Source organism: Sphaeramia orbicularis, chromosome 11 (genome assembly GCF_902148855.1).
Source record: "Sphaeramia orbicularis chromosome 11, fSphaOr1.1, whole genome shotgun sequence".
Lineage (NCBI taxonomy): Eukaryota > Metazoa > Chordata > Actinopteri > Kurtiformes > Apogonidae > Sphaeramia > Sphaeramia orbicularis.
Window position 1 is genome coordinate 38,133,937 of NC_043967.1, and position 13,842 is coordinate 38,147,778.

Here is a 13,842-nt window from a genome sequence, read left to right on the forward strand (position 1 = left end):
TTGCACTACTGCTGTAAAAAACTCAATAAAAAATAACTGAAAAAAAAAAGTTATGGAAGGATTTTGATGAAATTTTCAGGAAATGCTGATACTGGCACAAGGAAGAAATGATTCAATTTTGGTGGAGATGGGGGGGGAGGGGGGGATCTGCCTTGGTGGAGGTCTGCACTTTCCGAGTGCTTTTCTAGTTTTTTCTGTCATAAGTAATAGACAAAATGACTAATTTAAAGTCCCATGTTTTTTTCCAAATTGATAGTGATATTTGAAAAAACTATTTTTCCGGTTGTTCAGAAGGACCAATAAAGGCTCCTGATTAAAAAAACTGGAATTTTCTGTCAGTGATTTAATGGTTCAGGCTTTCCAGGGTTAAAGCCCATTTGTAATTGTAACATATTTAATTGTTACCGAGGGAGGGGGGGGGGGGGGGGGGGGGTTGATCTGCTTTGGCTTTTGTAGTTATTATTATTGCTACATTTCTTTTTAGTGTCCTGTACGAGGCTGGAAAGATGGCATCTGTGTCGAAAGTTGTTTTTTTTTTTTTTTTTTTTTTTTTGCGGCCTGCTGGTTGAATAGACTCTTTGTGCGACCAGAGTCGAACCTGAGTTCTGTAGAGTGTCACAAAAGTGCTCCACATGTCCTTATCTGAAAATGAGTTCCAGACTTGAGCGAGATGTTTAGAAGGGGAAAAAACGGGGAGGAAAAAAAACAAAAAGTGCGTTATCTCAGATCTCGCAGGTGATTTGTCATTCCTCTGAGCGGTATTTTAAAATTCTGGCATCATGTTCTAAGACACTGTCACTATGTCGCACCCTATTAGCGCAAAAAAACACAAAAAATTAAAAAGAAAATGAATTGACATTTCCATCAGTTGGTTTGGTTGGAAATCAGATGGCATGTGGTGATAAAGCTGTAAGTAATGTTTTCCATTCTGTAGAAGTAATTCAAAACTGTTGGATAGAACCCTATGTCCACATAATATTTAACATCCTGGACTTTTATGTTAAACTTAAAAATGAGTTTTCATTAAGACATAAAACATACTAATCCTTTCTCTGGTATTGGCAGACAAACTCAAGTCTACCCCATGAACTTGTATTCTTTGAACGCTGAACGCATGGAGTTGGAAAAGACCTGGAGTTCATTGTACGACTGCGGTGGATAAATCTTTACACAGTAATGAAATAAGTTCATAACAGACTGTCTTTAAGGGCAGAGTTATTTATACCAAACTAGAATTGTATGTTTCATTATTGAGTTCAGCTCCATTTGGGAACAGCATTAGCCTAATCTTGTCTGGTTTGTTCTTATTTTTTGTTGTTTTTAATTGAACAGCTTTTTATTTATTTATTTATTTTTTATCTATTCTTGTGTTTTATTCTTTTATTTAGGTTTTATTTATTCTTCTGTACAGCACTGGTTGTTTTAAAGCGCTTTACAAATAAAGTTGGATTGGATTGTCTGGTATATTACAATTTTGTGCTTAATCTAACTACGTAAAACCCAAATTAAATCCCCTTATTTATTCACTTCATTACAAACTGATGTTTTAATGTGAGTTTTTTTCTTTTTTGGGGGGGGGGGGCTAAAGGTTTTTTTTAATTACTTTGTTTGCCTGATGTTTGTTTTTCTATGTGCACTTTAATTGTACTGTATTGATTATCACTGAATAACAACTCAAAAAACTCAATGATTTTTACTTTTTTCTTTTTTTTCTTTCCACTGTATATGGTTTTCAACTTTTATAATACATCATCCATGTGAAATTTATGATATAAAGTGTGTCTATTGTTTATTTTTAAAGGTTCGGTCCAATTCTGATCACCAACAGACATCATCTGTAGGGAAACCAAGGTTATTTAAAATGACTTAAACTGAGTTACGTTAAGTTGAGATAAGATAAGATAAGATAAGATAAGATAAGATAAGATAAGATAAGATAAGATAACTGAGATAAGAAAATAAAAGATAAGTGAAGTTGACTTGAGATAAGATAAGAAAAGAAAAGATAACATAAGATGAGTTGAGCTGAGGTAAGGTAAGAAAAGAAAAGAAAAAATAAGCTAAGTTGACTTGAGATACGATAAGGAAAGATAAGATAAGGTAAAATAAGATGAGTTGAGTTGAGGTAAGAAAAGGAAAAATAAGTTAAGTTGACTGGAGATAAGATAAGTTGAGGTAAGATAAGATAAGAAAATATAAGATAAGTTGAGTTAAGGTAAGTTAAGAGAAGAAAAGATGAGTTGAGTTGAAGTAAGAAAAGTTAAGATAAGATAAAGATGCGTTGAGTTGACAAGTTGAGGTAAGGTAGCGCAAGAAAATAAAAGATAAGATAAGTTGACTTGAGATAAGATAAGAAAAGATAAAATAAGATGAGTTGAGTTGAGGTAAGGTAAAAGAAAAGAAAAAATAAGTTAAGTTGACTTGAGATAAGATAACATAAGATAAGGTAAAATAAGATGAGTTGAGGTAACAAAAGAAAAAATAAGTTAAGTTGACGTGAGATAAGATGAGTTGAGGTAAGATAAGAAAATAGAAGATAAGTTGAGTTAAGGTAAGTTAAGAGAAGAAAAGATGAGTAGAAGTAAGAAAGGAAAAGTTAAGATAAGATAAAGATGCACTGAGTTGAGAAGCTGAGGTAAGTTAAGGTAAGAAAATAAAAGATAAGTTAAGCTGACTCGAGATAAGATAAGAAAACATAAAATAAGATGAGTTGAGGTAAGGTAAGAAGAGAAAAGAAAAATAAGTTGACTTGAGATAAGATAAGATAACATAAGATAAGGTAAAATAAGATGAGTTGAGGTAACAAAAGAAAAAATAAGTTGAGCTGACTTGAGATAAGATAAGTTGAGGTAAGATAAGATAAGAAAATAAAAGACAAGTTCAGTTAAGGTAAGTTAAGAGAAGAAAAGATGAGTTGAAGTAAGAAAAGAAAAGTTAAGATAAGATAAAGATGCATTGAGTTGAGAAGGTGAGGTAAGGTAAGGTAAGAAAATAAAAGATAAGTTAAGTTGACTTGAGATAAGGTAATATGAGTTGAGTTGAGGTAAGGTTCTTTTCTAGTATTTTACATATCCTGTATTCTCTAACTGGATTTTTTAATAATTATATTAGTTATCGTTTAAACTTTTACTTGTACTTTTAACTTTTACTTATGCAAATCACATTGAATTGTCTTTGTGTATGAAACACTCACTAAATAAATAAACCTGCCTTGCCTATAAAACAATTTAAAAAAAAAGGATTCACTTCAACTGTAGCTCTGCAGCGACTACTCCTGTTAATGCAAATGTTTTCATTCAAAGTAAAACCTTTCACTGTTGTCGAGTCGTGCCTTCTGTGCCTCATATACCGTTGACTACTGTTATATAACAGAAGATAAACGATCAGACAGGATAATCCATCTGTTACTGTTCTGGTCACGTACGACTGTAACACCATCAATGACTGTCCTGGTGTTTGTCTACCATCACTGTTTATCGGCGGAAGCTGCAAGGACATACACACCTTCATGAATACACAAAAACACACACGTTTAGTCGACTGAATCTCCTGTTATATGAAGTTTTAGGAAGCGGTTCTTTTCAATAACTGGAACCACTCCTGTTTCAACATCTTATTTAGCTCCTAACAGAGGCCAACAGCAGACACAGACACTGAAAAAAACAGGAGTGTTATTTACTTCGGAAAACTTAGGAAAGTATTTGCACTTAGAATTGTACTGTATTTTCCGGACTATAAGTCGCACTTTTTTTCATAGTTTGGCCGGGGGTGCGACTTATACTCCGGAGCGACTTATATGTGAAATTATTAACACATTATTATATAATTTCACATGTTTGTTATTTTCACACTGACAGCCACAAGAGGGCGCTCTAGGCTTGTGTACCTGTACCTGCTACTTCTGTACGACTGAAAATTTAAAATTTCAACATTACCGGTAAATTATAAAGACAACTGAGAAGGGCTGAAAAAAACATGACATCAAAAAGAAAATCATATTCTGCAGATTACAAGCTGCAAGCAGTGAAATATGCAGCCGAAAACAGTAATCGAGCAGCAGAAAGAAAGTTTGGAGTGAGCGAGAAACTTGTGAGGGACTGGCGAAAAGCAGAGGTTACTCTTACTGCAATGAAGAAAACAAAAAAAGCTAATCGCGGGCTAAAAGCTAGGTGGCCACAACTAGAGGAATGAGTTCGCACATAGGCGCTTGAACAACGTGCAGCTGGGAGAGGCTTGTCAACAGTGCAGTTGCGTCTCCATGCCCAGGTAGTTGCCAAAGAGATGAATATAAATGACTTTGCGATAGGACCTTCTTGGTGTTACCGCTTCATGCAACGCAACCGCCTCTCTATCAGAGCAAGGATGCAAAATGCGACTTATATTCCAGTGCGACTTATATATGTTTTTTTCTTCATTATTATGCATTTTTTGGCTGGTGAGACTTATACTCCGGAGCGACTTCTAGTCCGAAAAATACGGTAAGTAAATTCTACAAGGGTGATCATCAAGTAATCTTTACTCGTGGTTTATTTTACTAGTAAACCTCAGGTAATTTACTGATGATTACACTGGGTTACAAAAATGTTTTTTGCAAGTTGTCTAGGTTTTTTCAACTGAATTAGGACCATTTTGCACCGCTAAATCCAAAAATGACATCTGTTTTTCTCAATCAGGTCAGGTTTTTTTTGCTAATTTGATTTTGAAAAATGTGATCTTCTCACAAAATATAATAATTAATACCAAAATAAGATTGGTAAGCACACTTTATGAAACTTGTGACTTGATTCCTGTTAGGTACAATGGTGTATTCACCGCAGATGTAGCAGAATACGTCAGGCTTATTTTTGCAAGATCTTCTAGTCGAAGCCATTTCATTCACCTGTAATATTTAAAAAAACATTAATCATAAATTGGCAAAAGTAAAATCTTCAGAATTTGTTTGTTGCAAGAAATATGAAAGAATTTTGTATCATATGATGTGAAAATGCCCATAAATGTAAGCAAAAATGTTAAAAAGCCAATATGTAGCATAGTTGGGAAAGTTGACCTGATTGAGCAAAATGAATGTGATTTTTGGATTCAGCACACCAGAATTATCCTAAATCAGCTCAAAAAACTTAAACAATAAATTTGTTGTTGACCAGTGTTATTAACATGGTCATTGAATTTGACTTTCTCCTTCTTTGTCACTTTTACTTATGCTGCGTTTCCACTACATGGAACCGGCTCGACTCTGGTACCAGGTCCTATTCCTGGAGACCGTTTCCATTACAGGACACAACCGACTATAGAGTACCTGGACGTCATAGTGAAGCAGTGCGTTACTTCCGCGTCGTCTGCTCAGAGTTGCTGATAAACTCACTCGTTTCTTGTTCTCTTGTCAAGCTCATGTTGAATTCTTACGTCTGAACCTCCTCGACAAACCGTGGTGTAGTTTTGTGGGCTGTCATCATATGGATTAACCTACCGCTATATTTACTGTCAACTTCTGAATCTGTTTTTTGTAAAATGTTGGGTCACAGAGACGACTCGCTGACCAATCAGTGGTCTGCAGTGTTTATACGTCACGTTTTAGTACCTGTTCCTCAGTCTTGGAACCTCAGCGGAGGTGATACCAAAAAACTAGTACCGGGTACCAGATTCCAGGTCCTTTTTTGTAAAGGAAACGCAAAAAGGCCGAGTCAAGTCGAGTCAAGCTGAGCCGATATCACATAGTGGAAACGCGGCATTAGACTCTAACTGCTTCAAACTGAAAAATGCTAATGCTAATGCACCTAAAGCTAATGTCTTTTCAAGGCAAATTTTAAATACTGTGACGTTTTGGTAGAACAAAGGTATGGGAGAGTGAACATTGGTCGCACATCTCAGATCCCATTACACTACACGCTTACGAAAAGGCAGTGGTTACTGTCATTAAACTACGCATGTGTAAAACAGAATAGACTCGATGACAGCAGCACAGAGCGTTCAGTCGTGGTGTCAAACTGAAATATTCCTTCCACCCAGTTCACTCAGATACTCTCCCCTGTTGATCCTTTGCACGTTACATCACGTTTTGTTCGCACCGCAAACGAGCGCCATGACAGACGGCAGACATGCTGGACTGCACACTGGATGGCAAACCGGCTAATATAGAAATTGACCTGAACGTTCTCGTTTTTGTTCGTTTTTAACCCTGCTTTACACGGACAGTGGTCGCACACAACAGTTCCACCCTTGTTCTCAGGATCTTTTCTTTTTGTCTGTTCCTAAAGTCAGAACTAGATAGGGGAAAAAGGCCTTCAGGTTTGCGGCTCCATTCACCTGGAACGAACTACAAAAAGACCTGAAACTTAAAGATCTGGTTTCGTTGGACACTTTTAAGAGGATTTTGTATGACTTAGAGAGAGAGACATGGGGCTGCAGATGTTTTACCTGACGCACTGTATCTTCATCTCATGGGGACTTTTTAGCAAAGTTGACTTTGGAAGGCTTGACTTGACTGTGTTTTTATGTGTTGAAAACTTGTTTTTGTTTTATGTATGAAAGTTTGTGTCTAACTATTTAATGTACTGCTGCCCGTCTTGGCCACAACACTCTTGGAAAAGAGATTTTTAATCTCAATGAGGTTTGCCTGGTTAAATGAAGGTAAAATAAAAAAAACAAATAAAATCCTTCTTCACAGACACCCATGGTTTCAGCTGGTTCCAGACAGAGCCTGGATCTGATGGACCTGATATTACAGATAGAACAGGCTCTGTTTGTGTCCATAGCATATTAGCTCCACCTAGCTAGATGGCTAGGCTGGGTTAACCCTCCGGTGTTTGGGTGCGCCTTTTAGGCACACTTTGCACTTCGTTTTAAAAAACTTCATATTATTTTTCACAATTTAAATAAGGTTAGAATTCAAAAGTTGTTCATTTTTGCATGATCTTTAAAATTCTGGCCACCAACTAAAATGTGCACATTGTAAACAATAGAAAATTACCAAACTAGCATCTGTCTCCCAAGTGTGCCTAAAATGCACTATTTCTTCCATTTGATATGTATGATTAGGACTGACCTGGATTTACAAAAATAAAATCAAATTAGAGCAGAAAAATAAATCAATATATAATATTTAATACTTTGATTTATAGGTGTGCATTTTATGCACACTTGGTGACAGATGCTAGTATTTTTGTACATTTGACCTAGCGCCAAAAAAATAATGCAAATTAACCAATGTTGGAGTTAACCATTGACATGTGCCAGGATGAAAAAAATCAAATAATATGTGATCCACTTTTCATATAGGATATTGAAAAAAATATATTTTTTGTGTTTTTTGCATCAAAAAAAAAAAAAAGGGTTTGTTTACAATACACACATGGCATTTAAAGGGTTAAAAAAAAATGTGACAATTATTGAGTATTTGGTATTTTTATTTACGGCTCAAGTTGATGAAATAGAAAAAAGTGTAAAAGAATTAAAAAACTGTATGAAAATTTTTTTGACATTATTCCACAAGTGTGCCAAAAAGGCACACTTGGTGCTTGGTAAGGGCCTTGGTGGACGGGATACCAGAGGGTTAACTACTATGATACTATGAGCCACTCTGTTCCAGTGGCTGTCATCAGTAACCTACAATATTAGCTCTGTTGTTGTAGTGGCTGCCTTTTTTTTTTTTTTTTTTTTTTACCAGCTACACTATGTTCTATGAAATACTGCTATTTTCATTATGCTGTTCCACATGTTCTATTGGTGGAACTGTACATATGACTGTGTGTAGATAGTAGAAAGGCAGACACTTCAACAACAGAGCTAATACTGTAGGATACTGATGACAGCCGCTAACATTATTACACATGTTAGTTCATTAGAGCTGCTTTTGGTTCCAGTCTATTTGAGTTTGGATGGCGTGCTGGAGGAACATACACAGCTAGCTAGCTAACGTTAGCTGTATCGTTCCTTTGTCATTATGAGTTACATTCCTCTGCTGTGAGTGCAGTACAGCGACTCGGTAATCTAACCTGAGACTTAAGAACTGGTATCATCCAGACTTTAGTCTGCTTTTAGATCAGCACCTGTGTATGAGGACACTCCATTTAGAACAGAATGGAACAGATCTTGTGCTTTAAACTCCAGTAGACTGGAGGATTTTGCTAGATCCGTAAACACATCAGGAGGGAGAAGGTGTGGGTCTGTAGCTAGCCCTGCTATTGCTAGCTTCTCCAAATAGTGTTCTTTGTGCCGTCCTGTAAGGTGAGTCACTTCGCAGGACAACAACAAAACTTTTATTTTCAGTGCTGGTAGACATAATCCGTCGCTCATTCGTTTGTTTGTTGTGTTGCTTTTGCCGTCCACCATGGCGCTGCACCTCTAATCATGTGATAACTGTGACGTTGGTGCAAAGGGTCAATAGGCAGAACATGAGTCATAGAACTACAGAACAGCAACCTGCTTGTAACAAATATTTACAACTTGCAAGGTAGCGCACGGTCACATGACTCAGTGATACTGTAAAACACAGGAGTCACATGACTCGGCACAAACTGCCCCCATTATACGATCAGTGTGGCTCGCTACATGCTTTTTCTAACTTTTATTAATAGACAATATAAAAGTAACATTTACACATTTTACATATTTTTTCTGCAGTTTAAATTGCCTATTAAAACTTACTTGGTATTTCTAGGTTCATATCAAGGTTATTATCGTTAACGAAAACTAACGAAATGACGAAAACTAGAATTGAAAAAACATTTTCATTAACTGAAATAAATACAAACTAAAATTAAAAGAAAAAAACGAAAACTAACTGAAACTGTATTGTGTGCTTACAAAACTAACTAAAACATATAAGAATTATGGATAAAATTCCATTCGTTTTTGTCTTTGTCAATGTCAGATTAATATGAATTAGTTTATTTCACTCTAGCAATTTTAGCTAGTGGCACCATACGACACTTGACGATCCGTCACTTGTGGTTTCCAGTCATCTTCTGGTTCCCACTCTACCTGGAAACATGGAGACTAAAGTTGGGAGAAAGCAGCAGAGTCCTGTCTGGGATTTATTTGAATACGACGACAGAGAAGAAGAGAAAAGAAACGACAAAACTAAGATTAATACTAAAACTAAACTAAAACTAAGCATCTAGAAAAAACAAAAACTAACAAAACTAACAAACCTGCTCTAAAAACAAATTAAAACTAACTGAATTAGAGAAAAAAAGTCAAAAATAAATAAAACTAAACCATAATGAAAAATCCTAAACTATTAGAACCTTGGTTCATATGTAACAACTAGAACCTTTGAATATTATGTGAAAATACATAATACAGCTTACTCATCCCACACAGTTTGTTTATTACTTGAATGACACATTTAGTTTTACTTGATTAATTCCAGTTCTCACTGATACTTACTTAGAAAATAAAAATTGTGACAGTTAACCTAATAAATATAAAAATACTGCACCAAAAATCTTTTTTTTCAGTGAACCCACCTTATATTTTCTACATTGGACTCTAGGGAAGGAACAGCTGAAGTGAGCAGAATTACTACTATAAATATATATAATGCAGAAATTACAGGAAAAATGTTTTTTTTGGTGTGCAACGATGCATGCATGTTTGTTGGAATCAGCTATTTCATCACCCTATAATCACCTAATAATGATTTGCGATGTGTAACCTAAGTAACGTAAAGGACTCTATACGTGCGACAGTCGCTGCATTTCTTTTTCATTTATTAAGTGTTGACTTTTCAGCGCTATTTATACTGAGTGCTGATTAGAGTTGTGTTTGTGTTGTAGGTCTAAGGCAGCCGTTCAAACCTAGCAACGAAGTTAAATCAGTTGTGATGGGTGCGAACTAAAAGAAACACTGGCATTTGGCTGGTTTTTAACACTCACTTTATATTAACATTGACAAGTTAGTTGTGAGTCACTGTGAGTTTGACAGAGAAAGGTGAAACTCGGAGTTTCATGCTCATTCAATCATCGGCTCCATATCTGTCATCGCTGATGGAAACATAGCTGCAATAAAAGACAGCATCCAAAAATACCACTGAACCACATCAACCTCAACTCTGGAAATCGAGTTAAGCACACATCGCTGATAAATCCATTATATAGGGATGGAAAATCTATATTCTTTAGAGGCAGGACCTTGAAACAGATTCTTTTTCAAGACGTATATGTTCATTACTTCAGAGGCTGTTTTTTGTGAGCAATTGTAACTGCATTAATCTATTGATCGTTGTTTTAAATGGTTTTATGTTACTTATTTTATGTGCTAGTTTTATTCCATTTTTATTGCTTTGATTTTCTGCCTACTTTTATTTGTTCTTTTCTATGAAGCACTTACTAATGACAGATTTTTAACAAATGAAGACCCAAACATCCACTGGCAACCAGAAGCATCTACTGATCGGAAATATTTAATACCTGTTGATCCACTAATCCTATCTTTACATGTAAATGTTGGTGTAAAATACAGTTTGTCATCTTTTCATGACCCATTTGGACGTACAGAGGTTCCATAGTTACCGTGGAAACACCATCATCTTCTACAACACTGATTCACCAGTAAAACCCGTGGAGTTGGATCAATGACAGTGGATGGAGACGCTTAGTTTATGTTCAGTAAATGACAGATTGTACTGAAAAAGTCACTTTTTCTTCAGTCTTCTGTGTTTTTCATATAATATCCTTCAACTTTATTCTAGGCTTTTATAAACATCATCATGATCAGTGAATTAAATATAGAAAAATACATGATTTTTCACTTATAATATTAGAATAAACAATGATAAATTGCTTTAGAAAGGTTAAATAGAGAGAAAAAACTAATTTGGGAACTGCCACAGAAGCAGCTCTGGGTCTTTATGGGTTAAGTCCCTAAATAAACATTAAACATTATTGAAAACTGTCTCCTTCCTTAATTTGTATTGTTAATTGAAGCAAAACGTCGTAAGAGTTAACAGTTACAGACAAAGAACTATTTTTCTGGTGACTTTGTAAGGAGTTTTTCTCTACATTTAATCTTTCCTAAGTGATTTATCAGCATTTATTACAGTATTATCCTTTGTGTTTTACATTTCTCAGTGAAAATGAGGTATTTTCCTATATTCATTCTTGCAATTTTTTAACTGGTCTTAACCCATGAAGACCCAGTGCTACTTTTATGTCAGTTCTCAAATGAATTTTTCTCTCTATTTAACCTTTCTTAACTGATTTATCACCATTTATTGTTATATTATTATGTTCATTTTGCGTTTTTTCAGTGTAAATCATGTATTTTCCTATATTTAATTTTCTCATCATGCAGATGTTCATCAAAGCTCAGATTAAAGTTGAGGGTTATTATATCAGAAACAGAGAAAACTGAAGAAAAAAATGGACTTTTTCAGCAAAGATATCATGAACTGAACATAAACCCAGTGTCTCCATCCACTGTCATTTCTCAGTCTTCATGGGTTTTACTGGTGAATCAATGTTTTAGAAGACAACAGTGTTTCCACGGTAACTATGAAGCCTCTGAACGTCCGAATGGGTCATATCTGATGACCATGAAAAAACGAAAACTGCATTTTACACTAATTATTACATGGATTAATATGATTAGTGGATCAACATGTGTTAAATATTTACATTTGTAGATGATTTTGTTTAGATGGTTTATGTTTGGATCTTTATGGGTTAAGATTTGGATCAGAAGTGTATTAAAACAGAGAATAGTGATGAAAAAGTGACCTTTACAACAAAATGTGTCATCAATTGAACTGAAAAACATGGATCTACACCTCACTGATTAATGATTCAAATGTTGAATGTCAAGAAAAAAAAAAAAACATCTCCTGATTGGTTTCAGCAAGACTGTAAAATTACTTTAAGTATTATTTGCAGTGCTTTAGGAAGTTTATAACACTGGTCAACAACAAATTTATTATTGAAGTTTTTTGAGCTGATTTAGGATAATTTTGGTGTGCTGAATCCAAAAATCACATTAATTTTGCTCAATCAGGTCAGCTTTCTGAACTATGCTACATATTGGCTTTTTTAACATTTTTGCTTACATTTATGGGCATTTTCACATCATATGATACAAAATTCTTTCATAATTCTTGCAATAAACGAGTTCTAAAGATTTTACTTTTGCCAATTTATGATTAATGTTTTTTTTAATATTACAGGTGAATGAAATGGCTTGGACTAGAAGATCTTGCAAAAATAAGCCTGACGTATTCTGCTACATCTGTGGTGAATACACCATTGTACCTAACAGGAATCAAGTCACAAGTTTCATAAAGTGTGCTTACCAATCTTATTTTGGTATTAATTATTATATTTTGTGAGAAGATCACATTTTTCAAAATCAAATTAGCAAAAAAACCTGACCTGACTGAGAAAAACAGATGTCATTTTTGGATTTAGCGGTGCAAAATGGTCCTAATTCAGTTGAAAAAACCTAGACAACTTGCAAAAAACATTTTTTTGTAACCCAGTGTTATCTTACCCAGTCAGTGAGTTTGTGCTTAGCATTAGTCAGACTCCTATAGTTTCACCTCTTTTGTCCAAATATGGTAACTTCTTGACCCCCAAACATTGCTAAAATGCAAACTAGTGGCTTCAAAACAGCAATAATATTTTTTAACAATATGATATTTTACAAACTCTACATAAAAAACATATCTACAACCACTGTCATTTGTCAAACTCCGTGGGTTTTATTGGTGAATCAATATGATACCTGATGCTGCTAAAAGCTGAGACGCTGCATTTTACCTGAATTATATGTTTTATGTTTATGTTTACGCATTTGGCAGATGCTTTTTTCCACAGCGACTTTCAGGGGAAAACCAATTAAATCACTCAATTAATCAAATTTTATCACAACAAAAAGTTATCTCATGACACTTTATATATAGAGTTGGTCAAAACCAGACTCTAAGCCAATTTACAGAAACCCAACAGAATCCTCCAGGAGCAAACACTTGTGACTGGAGACAGTGGAAGGAAAAACTGCCCTTTAACAGCAGAAACCTGGAGCAGACCCAGACTCCTGGAGGATGGACGACTGACAGGACCAGGTGGGGTTAAAGAGAGAGAGTAAAGGAAGAGAGAAAGAGAGAGCGATAGAGACTGGGGGAGAGGGGGAGACACATGGATGCAGTTGAGGATAAGTGAGTGATGATGAAGGTAGGAGAGAGGCAGGACCACCGCAGCAGGTCCAGAGATAATCCTGGAAGAATCTGTGATAATCCTGGGAAAAACCTTATTGAAATATTTAAAATAGAATGTCTGACAGTGCTAGGACAGGAGGTGCTCTCGGAAGAGCTGGGTCTTCAGGAGCTTCTTGAAGATAGACAGGGACGCCTCTGTTCTCGTAGTGCTCGGTAGAACGTTCCACCAACGTGGAACCACCCATGAAAAGAGCCTGGATTGTCTTGTACAAGGTCTGGGGACCACCAGACAACGTTCCCCAGACGAGCGGAGTGGTCGTGGGGCAACATAAGCTTTTATCAGTGCACCTAAGTAGGTAGGAGCAGACCCACTGAGAATTTTGTAGGCTATATATATATCAATATATTGATAGGATTAGTGGTTCAGAAGTTATAAAACATTTTAGATCAATAAATGTTTTAGGTCTTTGAGGGTTAATGGACACAACTGGCCGACACTGTCTCTTTCTTTTCAACAGGCAGTGGTGTTCGATGGGAAACAGATTTGAGGAATAAAGCTGCATGATCTACGCATGAGAATACCTCATTGTGGTGTAGGTCAGCTATAGTGGATTTGATCTATATGCTGTATGGGTCTAATCATAAACCAAGCTCCCCTCCCTCCAGAGATTACTGATTAGAGAATTAAAGAAAGG

General features: G+C 35.6%; 1 long non-coding RNA gene across 1 annotated transcript in view; it reads right to left on the minus strand.

Moving 5' to 3' along the window:
* Nucleotides 1-3,741: 3,741 nt before the first annotated feature.
* LOC115428677 (uncharacterized) overlaps nt 3,742-13,842 on the minus strand; it is a 15,827-nt gene continuing 5,726 nt past the window's right edge. Inside the window, exon 3 of the long non-coding RNA XR_003936670.1 lies at nt 3,742-3,954. This is a non-coding gene — a long non-coding RNA (uncharacterized LOC115428677). The remainder of the gene's footprint in view (nt 3,955-13,842) is intronic.